This window comes from Polyodon spathula, chromosome 3, assembly GCF_017654505.1.
Source record: "Polyodon spathula isolate WHYD16114869_AA chromosome 3, ASM1765450v1, whole genome shotgun sequence".
Classification (NCBI taxonomy): Eukaryota; Metazoa; Chordata; class Actinopteri; order Acipenseriformes; family Polyodontidae; genus Polyodon; species Polyodon spathula.
Window position 1 is genome coordinate 4,952,581 of NC_054536.1, and position 14,066 is coordinate 4,966,646.

Here is a 14,066-nt window from a genome sequence, read left to right on the forward strand (position 1 = left end):
GTCAAGGGAGGCCAGCGAAGCCATCAAAGTTTAACACCAGCACAACACTTGGACTGGCATCATTGAAAACTGTTATATTTCACTTTTGATAACTTGACTATAAAACAACTCACAGTCTGTTTACTTCCACTTATGTGCTGCTATAAAAAAAAAAAAAAGATGTGTTTTTACCGAGTCTTTCTCTTGTACCTATTTTCCCCCTTACCACTTCCAGGTTCAAGCAGCTAGCATTAGCTCATATCATAAATGCTACATGTAGAAGGGAGAGTAGTCTGTCTTGTTTTGAATTAGAGTTGAAAAGTTACATGAAACTGGGTGATGAATGAGATACAGAAGCTAACACAATGTTAATATTTTATTTTTTAAAAGCTTGAATTTTGTTCATTTTTATGTAACTGGCATAGCAACTAACACATTGCTACTTAAATATATAGGACTACTAGAAGGATGTTAAAAATCAACTTGAGTGCTCACTATTTAATTTAAAAAACAATTGTTGATTGTCCTTTAACTGCATCCTTCACCCATCCAGCATTTCTTTCAGTATCAAAACCACTGTCCAATGTTTGCTCGCAAGGGCCACCTCTGACCCTCTTTTGATTGCTTTGAAATGGATGGCCCCTAAATTCTACTGTGCACCTTTACTTACAAGTCAACTTGTATTTTTAAAATTGCCTTTATTAGTTCATAAAATATTTTTAAAAGAATGTACAGATGATCGATTTAACCTTGAAATTATATAAATAATAAACAAAGCCAATATATCGTATATATAATATATAATATATATATACACACACACACACACACATATATATATATACACACACACATATATGTCAGTGCTTTTCAAGACATACTTGTCAATGTCTTTTCGCAAACCACTACATCAAACATTAAGGTGGCATAGACTGCTGAGCATATTGACATTAAAATAAAAACTGAAGAAAATAATCAAATAAAGCTGAAAAACTTATTTGAGGTGGTCATTTTGACCCACCTGCTACTAAATAGCACTTATTTTAGCCTTAAAGAGCAGGTAATAAGTGTGTTCAGTTAGGTGTGACATCAGTTGCCATGGTGCTGTTTACAAAGTTATTTCCTCCTGAACCCAAATTCTGCCTGCATCTCTATCCTCTTTACAAGAATTCATTTCATGGGCCTCTGCCAGATCTTCACTATTAGCCAAGCACTGCCAGCATAAAAGAAGGAATATTCCTCCAGTTTCATTCTGACTGCAGAGCGCTAGTGTGCCAGTTATAACCACAATGAAAGTGGTTGGACAAGATATGTTTGACATCTTTGGACCAATTGTGAGGAAAGTACCATTATAGAATGATGTGGTAATATATTTACTGGTAATATATTTACTTAAGAAGAAATGTTAAATTAAAATATATTCTGTAATGTAGAATGTTCAATCCTTGATGTTGCTTTCCCTAATGACAACAGTTAGTAACAATAAAAGTTAAGATGCCTGTGTAATAAGTAGACAGTACATGTTGCACTGCACAACCACAGCTATTGTTCTCAGAATCCATGTCCCCCTTATCGGATTCTAGAATGTGATGAGTTAAAGGGATCGTACAAACAGACCTTGGCTGCTGTGAGGATCCAACTAGAATTAAGGATATTGAGGAGATTCAAACAGCATAGCTGTAAATTCCAGATGAGCCACTACATACTTATGTAGTACATGTGTTTATTAGATGTGTATAGAAGTGCAATAGAAAATATTCTTAAAACACTTAAATAATTGAATCTACCGAGAGTTACTTTGATTCCTGTGAAAAGTACACGTGCTGCCGCTTTTAATCTTGCCAATAGAACCAATCCGCAAGACAAACGGTGCAAATATCAATCAATCAGGCCAACAACACTTGCAGCTGTCAGCTAAAATGCCTTTTATGAGCCACGGCTGTAGTCTTGAAATCTTAAATCTCATAATCTTAAATTACTAATCTTTTTTTTTTTTTTTTTAATTGAAATTAGATGACTGTATTAAATAAGTAAGAAATGGCATTCCTAAGTTATGTTTTTGTAGATACAGGTGTAACTGTCAAGTGAAGTTTTTTTATGGAGGAGTAAACTTCTACTCCACCTACACAGGTTTCCTGTGCGGGACTGCTTTCTGGAAATAACTCTACCTGCATAATCCACAGGTGGAAAAAAAAAAACATGTTTCACTTTAGGAAGGTGTGAACTATCCCCAAGGAGCACCAAGACGTATAAAAGGACCGGTGACAACAGGGGTAAAAGCATCTCGAGATCAAGCTTTAGACAAGCCATTCAAGACAAGTCATTTGAAGAACACCACCTGAAAGGTAATATAGATTTCTGATGTTGTTCTTAGGAACTATGTGGTGGAATCCACTTAGCTTGGATCCCATTTCAAGCTGAGTTTGAGGCTGATACAAAAGACTGTTTTCTACAACTTTACTCTATGCTAGGAAAATGTACAAGTTGTCAGGTTATTGACGTACATAATGTTTTACAGTTCAATAAGTGCTATGCATATCTAATGAATTGCACCAGTGGAAAACAGAATGATGACAGTACGGTATGTACAGTACTATGGTGATTAAGTAGCGACCCCTTCTTTGTAAATAAAACCTCTAAACCAAGTTTCTGTAGTTGTTCACTTAACTTATTATATGTTTTTCAGGGACATAAAAATGAGCTGGGTCCACATTGCTATTCCTGCTGCTCTGATCTGCCTGGCGGCTTCTGTTCTGTCTGCTAATAAACACTGCATTGCAATGATACCATGGAAGGATCTCTTGAAGGACCTGGACAAGCTTGTAAATATATCATTTGAAATCTTAAAACAAAACCAGTAAACCGCTCAAGAAGTTAATAATTGCCTGACATTGTTACACTTTTTATTTGTACCGTTTAAAAAAAATACTGATGCATTAATTAATAAATGTGCATTGTGTGCTGTATTTATATATTACTGTTTATATAGAAATGAAGACATGATTAATAAACCTTCCAAATTCTGAGATGCAATGATGTAATTGTATGATCGAACAACCAATTGGTTAAGCTAATTTCTGTTTTTGGGGGATTTTTTTCAACAGAATAGAATCATTTCTCCACACTGCATATTTGATTATGATAAGAACCATCTGTGCGATCCTGAAACAATGGTAAAAATGGTAAGCTATAATATATATACTGTGTGTGTGTGTGTGTGTGTGTATATATATATAAGGGGTGTAGCAATATGCATTGCAAGAAGCATTGCAACATTGGAGTTACAGGTTTGTGTATTCTTGCTTTATACAGGTTAAACATGACACAGTATTGATTACTGAAATCATGAATAAGACTGCTTGGATTTATGGTAAGAAAGAGCATCCCTTCCCCTATGATTCTGCTATGAAGTTCATCAATGGAGTGGTCAATGCACGAACCAAGCTTAATCCCTGTGTAAGTACAATGGTTCCCAGTTGCATTAATTTGCCTGTGATAGTCGCTAATGCGAGCTCTAATGTATGTAAATACTTTAAGGCAGTGGTTTTCAGTATGATATTGCGATTTTGTTACACTTTAACATGTAAGCAGAAAGATGTAACCAGAATTACATTTAATTAATGTTTATAATTGACAGAGCTCTGTTTTGAAAGATTAAAACCCTTTTCTAAATTGTCTAGAATTTGGTTATGCTGTTCTTGATTCTAAAGAGACTATTTTACTTTTCTCTGTTATAAGAGAGTTTAATATTCCAAGAAAGATCACTTTGTTTGTGCAACGCATTGTCCCGCTCCTCTGCGTGATTTCACTTAACATTGTAACTGTTGTTCAATTCTTAGGGAAATCACCCTTCCCGAATCAGCCATGATCCAGTGACCAAATGCTTCAACAAAATGGATACCTTTCTAACAATGAAGGCAAGTTCAATAGTGCACATTTTAGAGGCTTTAGGTAGTATGGAAACAAATGCAATTTCAAAATAAAATATAAAACAGGTGTCATTACAGTAAATGTCCTAATAATTACATTGTTGAATTTTACTAAATAAAATAAGGGCCCAGTGTGTTTTTTTAAAACCATTATACAGACAGTTTATTACAAAGCATGATAAACTATCAATTAATTATTTTCACTGTTTATGACAACTTTCTGTATTTTTGAGAAATCAGTTGAATCTTCTTGTATTCAAATAGTAATATTTACCAGTTAAATGTATTAATAAACACACTATGGTAGCGAATAACATTGATGAGGGCCTCAGTGTCATTTGTTGTAACACCAAAATATCACACATTTTCAAAAAGAAAGCAACATTATAAATGACTTCCATATAATAAACTGAAAGCTTTTGTCTTTTCCTATTGTGTGCAGGCTAACAGTCGCTGTGCTTGGGAAATTGTACATGCAACAACCAGAGAGATGCTTCAGAGACTTGAGCGATGCAGCCTCGGAGGCAGGCGCTGATTTATTACTGCAATACTTTCATCACTTGAATTATATTGCAATATGTCACATTTTAAGCTAATATCTGTGTATACTATTTGTAATTATCACTGTATTTTTTGGGGGGAGAAATAAATAAAGAGAATATATATATTTATTAAATTTCAAACCTATATATATATATATATATATGTGTGTGTGTGTGTGTTTTTATATATTGTAAAATAAACATCAATTAATTTAAAAAACAAACAAATTGAAATGTTTTTCTTTTTTATTTGTAAGAGAGGTGTTGGAGGGATGAAAAAAATAATTAGCTAAATGTGCCTACATTTTCATAATATAAGATCAATAAATATTCTGTACACTGAATATTATATATAGAATAGTAAGCTTTTACAGATTATGCTATGTTAGATATACAAATAATACTAATATTAAAGCTATGCCTTTGCAAAACACTAGTTAATTTGCCAGAGCTATTCCACAGTTCAGCTAATTTGCCAGTGCTATTCCACAGTTCAGTTAATTTGTTATGTTCATTTACAAGGGTTATGTTCCAACAATTTACAGCTAAATGTAACACTTCACAAATTCCTTCCCAGCTTTGCTCTTACTGTAAGTAACTTTAGCGTATTATGATGCACACACACACTCACACACACACACACACACACAGTGAAATGAACAGTGAAACACATCCAAAACTCAAAACGCTTGAACATAATAACTAGCATAATATTAGGAATATAAAGTAACTTTCAAGTCAGTGTCATTGTGTTATTATAATACAATGGCAATCTAGAACTGCACACTGAAAAACGACATCATCCCAACCCTTTGTATCCCCAGTACACTCTGTACACTTTGGTGTATACTATAAGTCTATTTTTTATTGTACATTTATTATTTATAATATGATAATCCCCAAAACAGAGTGCAATTTATTTAAGGTCTGGTTAATAGATCAATTTTAGCACTGTGCTTCTGTAATTGAAGAGTTACTAAACACAAACCTGGCAGAACTTTGTAGTTACAGTTTCTACCACTAGATGTCTCTACAGTCACTAGCAGTATGTACAGGGTCTAGGCAGGGCTACCATGGAGGCCCAGCATGATGGTACAGATTCAATACGACAAGTCACTGCGCACACACACACACACACACACACACACATTTTAACTAAAATGAGAAATTATCAAGACAAATTCCTCTGTGTATTGGTATAATTTATATGCCTATGCTAAATGGTCCACAAGCCAAACCCTCAGCTGATTCAGGATTTTCTATAAAAGTACTGTATATTATTAATACCATTACCATAAGTAGATTGATACAGACATCATTAGGCCAGTTTACATGTGTGATTATTTCACGTGAATCGACAGTACATGTGAAACTTGGCAGGGAAAGCTCGTGAAAGTGTACCAAAAAACGGTTGCAGTATTTTTCTTGTGAGATTCCAGGAAAAGCTTGTGAAATCAACTCCCACTTACACATGTAAACATGAGTTTCTTGTGAAAACGTTAATGAGCTTGTTCAAGTTCTTTCCTAAAGCTGCTAGTCACATGGGAATAAGTAAATTCGTGGGCTTGTAAATTCAGGTGGTTACAACTACTATACAGTACTTCAGAATACAAAGCAAATAGCTTTCCAAACCTCGTGTCCATCCTCTACTTATGTCCGATGGAGCGATGAAGAGGCTCGGGTGCTAATATCCATAAGGGAAGAAGAGGATATGACGAGGCAGCTTGATACCATGCACAACACGAACATGGTTTAACCCACTCTCCAAATAATATGCGGTGTGGCATTTCCGCGACGTATTTCTTGGGAATCACCAATACTACTCAATATTCCAATTCTTTAATAAGCAGAAGCAGTCACACAAGTGCAGGCTAGCGCAAATGAGGTTACTATATTGGTATGAACAGATACAAAACAACCTAATTTAACAAAAAAGTGATACAAAATAAAAGTAAACCGTCGGCATACAGAAAACATAGATAGGCGTTTATCTGTAATAGCTGAGCCCTCTTCGTATCACTGTTTTACAGTTCTTGCTGGACGGGGAGGTCGCTGTTCCTCTGCCTGCCTGTGCAACTCCTTACGGCCCCCGAGCCCCCTCGCCGTCCCGCCCCAACACACACACACACACACACACACACACACACACACACACACACACACACACACACACACACACACACACACAAAAGTGTGGGCGTCAACACTAAAACATAGTATTACGAAACCGGGCACTATCCATTTGCAAATCAGATCTTTAAGAACCATTACGGCAAAGACGATGACACGTGTATTATTTGTCGTGAAACACTTCTCTGCTCATGTAAACAGTATTTTGGAGACTTTCACGGTTGACAGCACAAGACTCAAAGTTGGCTGTCTGCATGGCTAATTTAAATCTGACCCCACTCCCCCTCTCTTTCTTGCTTAGCGTTCCGGGAAAAGTAGGCGTTCCAAAGGGAAATGAGAGGCTTTACATGTAACTACAACATGGCAGCATGGCAACTTTTATTTCAGGAGAAACAGATGTATCAGAAAAGCAAACACTCATGTAATGCGGCCTATAGATACACTTGGACCTGCTGTTTTCTCAGGGTTGATAAAACCGAATGTTAGTTAAAGGAGAACTGCTTCCAACAGGGGAATGCAAGTGCTTATAAGAACAATACAATACATTGCCAACCACACTGTTTTGAAAGAATCTATTACAAAGTGACCACTTCTACTTTAGAAGTATGGAACCATGACATTTTGACTTTAATGACTTTTGAGGTCTTGAAAGCTTTCATGAGCGTGTTAGTCCAATAAAGAATACTTTGGAACATTGACAGTGAGTCACTGTGTGGAACGGGCATAAGCAATCAGACCATGTCAAGGTTCTATCATACTAGAATACCTGTTGTATGCAGTTCTCTAGTAATAGAAAGAGTCCTGTTGAAACAATGGTCTGTAAGCTGCAAGCAGTGCAATCTCACTCTCTGCATTTTAGACTCTAATAAAACGTACTGTTCTTGTTTGTTTCGTTCATACCTACAACCACAAGGTGGCAGGATCCATGCATTTTGCAAGTACATATAATTGAATTCTGTGTTCCACAATCTTACTTTGCTGCTTTGGATGGGAACAGAGGTGTGTGTGTATATATATATATATATATATATATATATATATATATATATATATATATATATATATTTTTTTTTTTTTTCACTCCTCTCTCTAGACACACAGCTGCCTGCATTGACCAGAAGCTGGATAGAGTGACATTTTTGGGCAATGATTTATCTGACCTAAATTATTAAAATTACATTTCAAATCAATAAAAGAAAACAACAACACTGGTTCAATTAAAATGATATCATTTTCAACTTGAATTAAGAACCCAATAATCCATCAATGAATGAAGTGTACTGTGGCAGGCTGGCGAGTGGATAGAGGCCCAGAGACAGACTGCAGTTCAAAAAAAATATATACTTTTATTATAAATAGATACAAAAATAAAAAGGCACAAGGGCCAAAACAAAGGGATTGAAACACAAAAACAAAGACAAAAAGCAAAATGTACAAAATAAAGGTTTCCAGGCTGAGCAATGCCTTCACTGGATTTAGAAAATTGAAAAATCACAACCAACAAAACACCAACCTGCTTCCTCAGCTCCCTCCTCCCAGATGAGAAGCAGAGGCCTCCTTATGTCAGGTGGCTGGGCGCTGATTGATCGTTAATCAACCTAATCAACTAATCAACCCCAGCCACCTGAACATAATAAACCCAGGCAGGTAGGGGAAATTAACCCCATCCCTGCCAATTTAAAAAGGGCAGAGCTTTGCTCTGCCACACACCTCCCCCCCCCATCTACAAAGTACACCGGCCGCAATCGGCCAACTCCCCCTTCCCCCCCACCCAAGAGTCCAATTATGTCCCTTGGGTGGGCTGTTATGGTGGGCGGTGGTGGGCGGCGTTGATGTCGGATCCCCAAGCCTTCTTTGGTTGAGGGGGCCCTGGATCTCCAAGGTAGTACTGCGACGGTGGCCCGGCTCCCTCTGGTGGCGGAGGTGGCGGCCCGGCCAGGCTCCCTCTGGTGGTTGAGGCGGCGGCCCCTCGGCAACCCTAGAAAAAAAAAAGGAGCCACAAGCAGTCCCAAGAGATGCGGAGCAGCAGGCAACCCCAGGCGATGCAAATGAGTCATCCCTGAACGGAGCGAGCGAGGCATCCCTGGGCAGTGCAAGGAAGGCATCCTTGGGCCATAGCTCCTCCCTCTCTGGCTCTGGGAGCGGCGGCTCCTCCTCCCTCTCTGGCTCCGGGAGCGGCGGCTCCTCTTCCCTCTCTGGCTCCGGGAGCGGCGGCTCCTCCTCCCTCTCTGGCTCCGGGAGCGGCGGCTCCTCCTCCCTCGGCAGCGGCTCCTCCCAGGCTCCGGGAGCGGCGGCTCCTCCTCCCTCTCTGGCTCTGGGAGCGGCGGCTCCTCCTCCCTCTCTGGCTCTGGGAGCGGCGGCTCCTCCTCCCTCTCTGGCTCTGGGGACGGCGGCTCCTCCTCCCTCTCTGGCTCTGGGGCGACGGCGGCTCCTCCCTCTCTGGCTCTGGGGACGACGGCGGCTCCTCCTCCCTCTCTGGCTCTGGGAGCGACGGCGGCTCCTCCTCCCTCTCTGGCTCTGGGGACGGCGGCTCCTCCTCCCTCTCTGGCTCTGGGAGCGGCGGCTCCTCCTCCCTCTCTGGCTCTGGGAGCAGCGGCTCCTCCTCCCTCTCTGGCTCTGGGGAAGGCGGCTCACCCCTCTCTGGCTCTTGGGAAGGCATCTCCACCCTCTTTATTGGATTGACTGGGGCATCTCCCCTGTCTACCTTCAGGTAATTAACCACCATGAGGGCAACCTCTGGGAAGGACGCCGGATGGTGTTGTTTCTCCCATTGTTCCCACCTCGACGCCACAGTGTGTTGATAACTATGGGGAGATCGTGGACGAGGTCTGCCTCAGGGTGCATCAACCAGTCCCAGATCTCCTTGGAAGGTAGTGAAGGTGGTGGTGCTGGAGGTAGTGGGGTGGCCCCTGATGCCCAGGGTGAACACTGCACCTCTTCCTGGGCCTGGTTGTAGGGGCATCCTGCCCAGTTGTGGCCGTCCTCCTCACACCGGCCACACCAGTTTGCCGGTTGCACGTCTGGGCAGGACTGCCAACGATGGTCCTCCTTCCCGCACCAGGAACGCCAGGGGAAGAGGCTGGCCGGGTCCTCCAGCAGTGGCTGCAGCAGCTTACATTTCTTCAGCTGCTGCTTTTCCTGCCTTTGCCACTGTCTGCTCTTCTTTCCCATAATCCAAAAAAAAAAAGAATAATAATTCTCCCAAAAATTCAAAAAAATAAATAAATACTGCTCTGAGCCTCTAGGTGGCGCTATCTCACTTCTGACACCAAATGTGGCAGGCTGGCAAGTGGATAGAGGCCCAGAGACAGACTTTTATTAAAAAACAACAACACTGGTTCAATTAAAATGACATAATTTTCAACTTGAATTAAGAACCCAATAACCCATCAATGATGGAAGTGTACTGTGGCAGGCTGGCGAGTGGATAGAGGCCCAGAGACAGACTGCAGTTCAAAAAAATATACTTTTATTATAAATAGATACAAAAATAAAAAGGCACAAGGGCCAAAACAAAGGGATTGAAACACAAAAACAAAGACAAAAAGCAAAATGTACAAAATAAAGGTTTCCAGGCTGAGCAATGCCTTCACTGGATTTAGAAAATTGAAAAATCACAACCAACAAAACACCAACCTGCTTCCTCAGCTCCCTCCTCCCAGATGAGAAGCAGAGGCCTCCATGTCAGGTGGCTGGGCGCTGATTGATCGTTAATCAACCTAATCAACTAATCAACCCCAGCCACCTGCACATAATAAACCCAGGCAGGTAGGGGAAATTAACTCCATCCCTGCCAATTTAAAAAGGGCAGAGCTTTGCTCTGCCACATGTACATACAATCATATGTTGACAATGACACACTTCAGCTTTTTACATCACTCAAGCAGTGATCTTACATGTATACGTTTGGTTTTGCCGGTTGTACAATGACTGTCGCAGGTGTGCAGGTTTTAATGTGAGTTTGCAGGTCTGACCTGTGAAATGCACCTCGCGTGGGTGGTCATGACTGTCGCGGTACAGTACAATACCGTACAGTACAATACCGTACAGTACAATACCGTACAGTATTTGAGGCTGGACCATGGGCTGTAGTGTAACGATAAACCCAGGCTTGAATTGAATCTCTTTGTAAATATTGTATAAACAAGACAGCATATACAAGACATGTGTTATATTAGCCTTCTGCATGGAAGCTGCTATACAAACCTCAGCAGAACCTCTTTATACAAATTGGACTGGAGTGTGGAATATGCACACATAGAGATTCTGTTGATTTGGGCATAGCCATCTGAGTTAATAAAAGATGAAAATGTTAGGGGTCCAAATAAGAGAGCAGTTTTGACAAGGGAGTTGTACTGTACTTCTAACACTGTATGCAATAAGTATCTGTACGGTTTGAAATGGTGACGACAGGCAACAGATTCTACATTTTCTCTTTCTTGTTTCTGGGTCCTCATTGATCAAATATGAATATAAGAAAGTTTACAAATGAGAGGAGGCCATTCAGCCCATCTTGCTCGTTTGGTTGTTAGTAGCTTATTGATTCCAAAATCTCATCAAGCAGCTTCTTAAAGGATCCCAGGGTGTCAGCTTCAACAACATTACTGGGGAGTTGATTCCAGACCCTCACAATTCTCTGTGTAAAAAAGTGCCTCCTATTTTCTGTTCTGAATGCCCCTTTGTCTAATCTCCAGTTGTGACCCCTGGTCCTTGTTTCTTTTTTCAGGCTGAAAAAGTCCCTTGGGTCGACACTGTCAATACCTTTTAGAATTTTGAATGCTTGAATTAGGTCGCCATGTAGTCTTCTTTGTTCAAGACTGAACAGATTCAATTCTTTTAGCCTGTCTGCATATGACATGCCTTTTAAACCCGGAATAATTCTGGTCGCTCTTGTTTGCACTCTTTCTAGAGCAGCAATATCTTTTTTATAGCGAGGTGACCAGAACTGCACACAATATTCAAGATGAGGTCTTACTAGTGCATTGTACAGTTTTAACATTACTTCCCTTGATTTAAATTCAACACTTTTCACAATGTATCCGAGCATCTTGTTAGCCTTTTTTATATCTTCCCCACATTGTCTAGATGAAGACATTTTCTGAGTCAACAAAAACTTTTTTATGAATCAGTTCCTCTTAAATGCAGTTTTAAAGAGGTAAACCCCCACTAAAAATGTTGTATTGTAAATGTCATTATAGTACTGTGCAAATCATTTTATTGGTGCTACTGCATTAATTGATACTTGTGAAATTAGAGCTCATGAAAGAGTGCACTGATACTCTCCTGAATAGATAGCAAACTAGATTGTTAGTGCTGGGGGTATAGTGGAGGAAGGCATATATCTGCATGTCCACTTGTCATGAAACTTGCCAAGGATCTTCTTTAGAACAGATCAGATGTTGTGTCAAAATTGCAAGGTAAATGGAGTCTGTTTGTCTGTCCAGCCATGTATGTTTGTATATCTTTTAAGAGTTTTGCATATAACTAGAGAACCGCTTATCCTAGTTTGATGAAACTTGAAAGGCCGTTCTTTAGGAGAAGTTATTAAGAGCATCAAATTCTACTGGTTACCTTTGTACCCTGTCTGTCTGTGTTGGTACAGTGATATTAGCACTAATAGGTAGGTGGGCAATAGTTAGGTGGGTACGCATAAAGGGTGCTGTCTAGTGTACCTGGATGTTCCTTAACAGGGGGCTGAACTGAGCCCTCAAATCCCAACATGCAGGGTATCTTCTGAGTAAAGTGGAAACAAACAATTGTGCCTGATTATGTGATGGTTTTGTAATGAGTGCTGAGCTGAGACCAGCAGACTGTGACATGAGCCGACCTGAAATGCATTGGGTGGTGAATTATGCTGCATTGCAAGCTCTCCCCCTCATAGCATGACAGTAGTTTACCTTCTTGACAGAAACAATGAAAACAAAGTTAACTTATGGACCACAGTGCTGAAATAATTGAAACAAGATTCTTTCTGCACTACTGAAATGCAGAACACACATGTACTGAGGTTCCTTGGTGGCTTCCATAACTGCATAGTATGATTCACCTTAAAACTTCTGTAAACTGTGTTGAATGTTCAGTAGCTGGCCCCTGGTTGTGGAAATGCTCACTGAGAATTTGGATCCTCTACAATGTTTTTATGCTTTAGTGGGCTCAAGGCATCCCTCATTGCTTAGTTCCCAGCTTTTGTATTTCAGAATATTGAAGGGTAATTACACAAAGCACCATGGTTGTATGTTAGCAAATTCCTTTAGTTATCAGATGGTCACTTCAAGTGTTAAATTCAAATGACCCAATTAGAAACTTGCGATCCAACTACTCCCTGAACGTTCATCCTATCGGACTTTTTCCCACATTTCAGGTTGTTACATGAAGATCTTCTAATGTTATTGCTGTAACATCATCTGTGCAAAGGATTATAGTGGCAACACAATATTTTTAATAGCAGCACACAATCAGGAGTTTAGTCCTAAATCTGAAGGTACCAGAACACCACTAAAATATAGATGCTCTTATACAAGAATTATAATACAAATTCACGTTTTATTTGTATACTGAACTTCTAATAACACATATAATAAGTGATTCATTTATCTAATTTCTACAGGTATTTCCAAAGTGTCTTTCTCCATCTGGTCAGAATGCTTTGCTGAGTGTCTGTGTCAGTGGTTTTGTTTGTGTTTGGGTCCACAGTCACAGTAGATGCACCTTTCATCTTAAAGAAGTAGTTTGTAATAGAAGAAGTACCTTATAATGATGTACCTGTCTCTCCAAAATACCTGTAACGTACTTTATCACAAAATTCTAACTTATAAACACAGAAAATAATCGTAAAATTGAATATTTGTTTTCTTTATTAGCAATTTCACTTTTACACGAAAATGTCAAAGTGACGATGTTCATGTGAGTAACAAAGTCTTTACTGCTACAAAACACTTATTACTTCAAATACATTTACGAATTATGTTTGTTAAAACTTCCAAACATTGAAATAATTATAAATGAGACAATTGTGGAGAGAGAAAGAGTTATTAAACAATAAGAAGGAGAAAGAATTCTTTCATGTATTGTGTGTGTGTGTGTATATATATATATATATATATATATATATATATATATATATATATATATATATATATATATATATATATATATATATATATAATAATACGGCAGGGAAGGGGTTAAGTTTTCCCTGCCAAAAGACATGTGAGAATGTACTTTGGGTGTTTAATTGTTAGGTAATGGTTTAATTGTTTTATTATTAGTTATCCCCTGCTCCTGGTGATAATTGTAAATTAAAGCCAGGTGCAGGGTATTTAAAGAAAGCAACCAGGGTGCTTAAGGCCTTACTGTGAAGAGCCTGGTTGTGAGTGTGTGTAACCATCAAAAAGGTAGTGTGAGTGTAAGTGTGTGTGTGTATACATATGTATGTATGTATGTACGTGTACACACCTTGGTGTGTGTTTTGTTTAACCGGTAAACG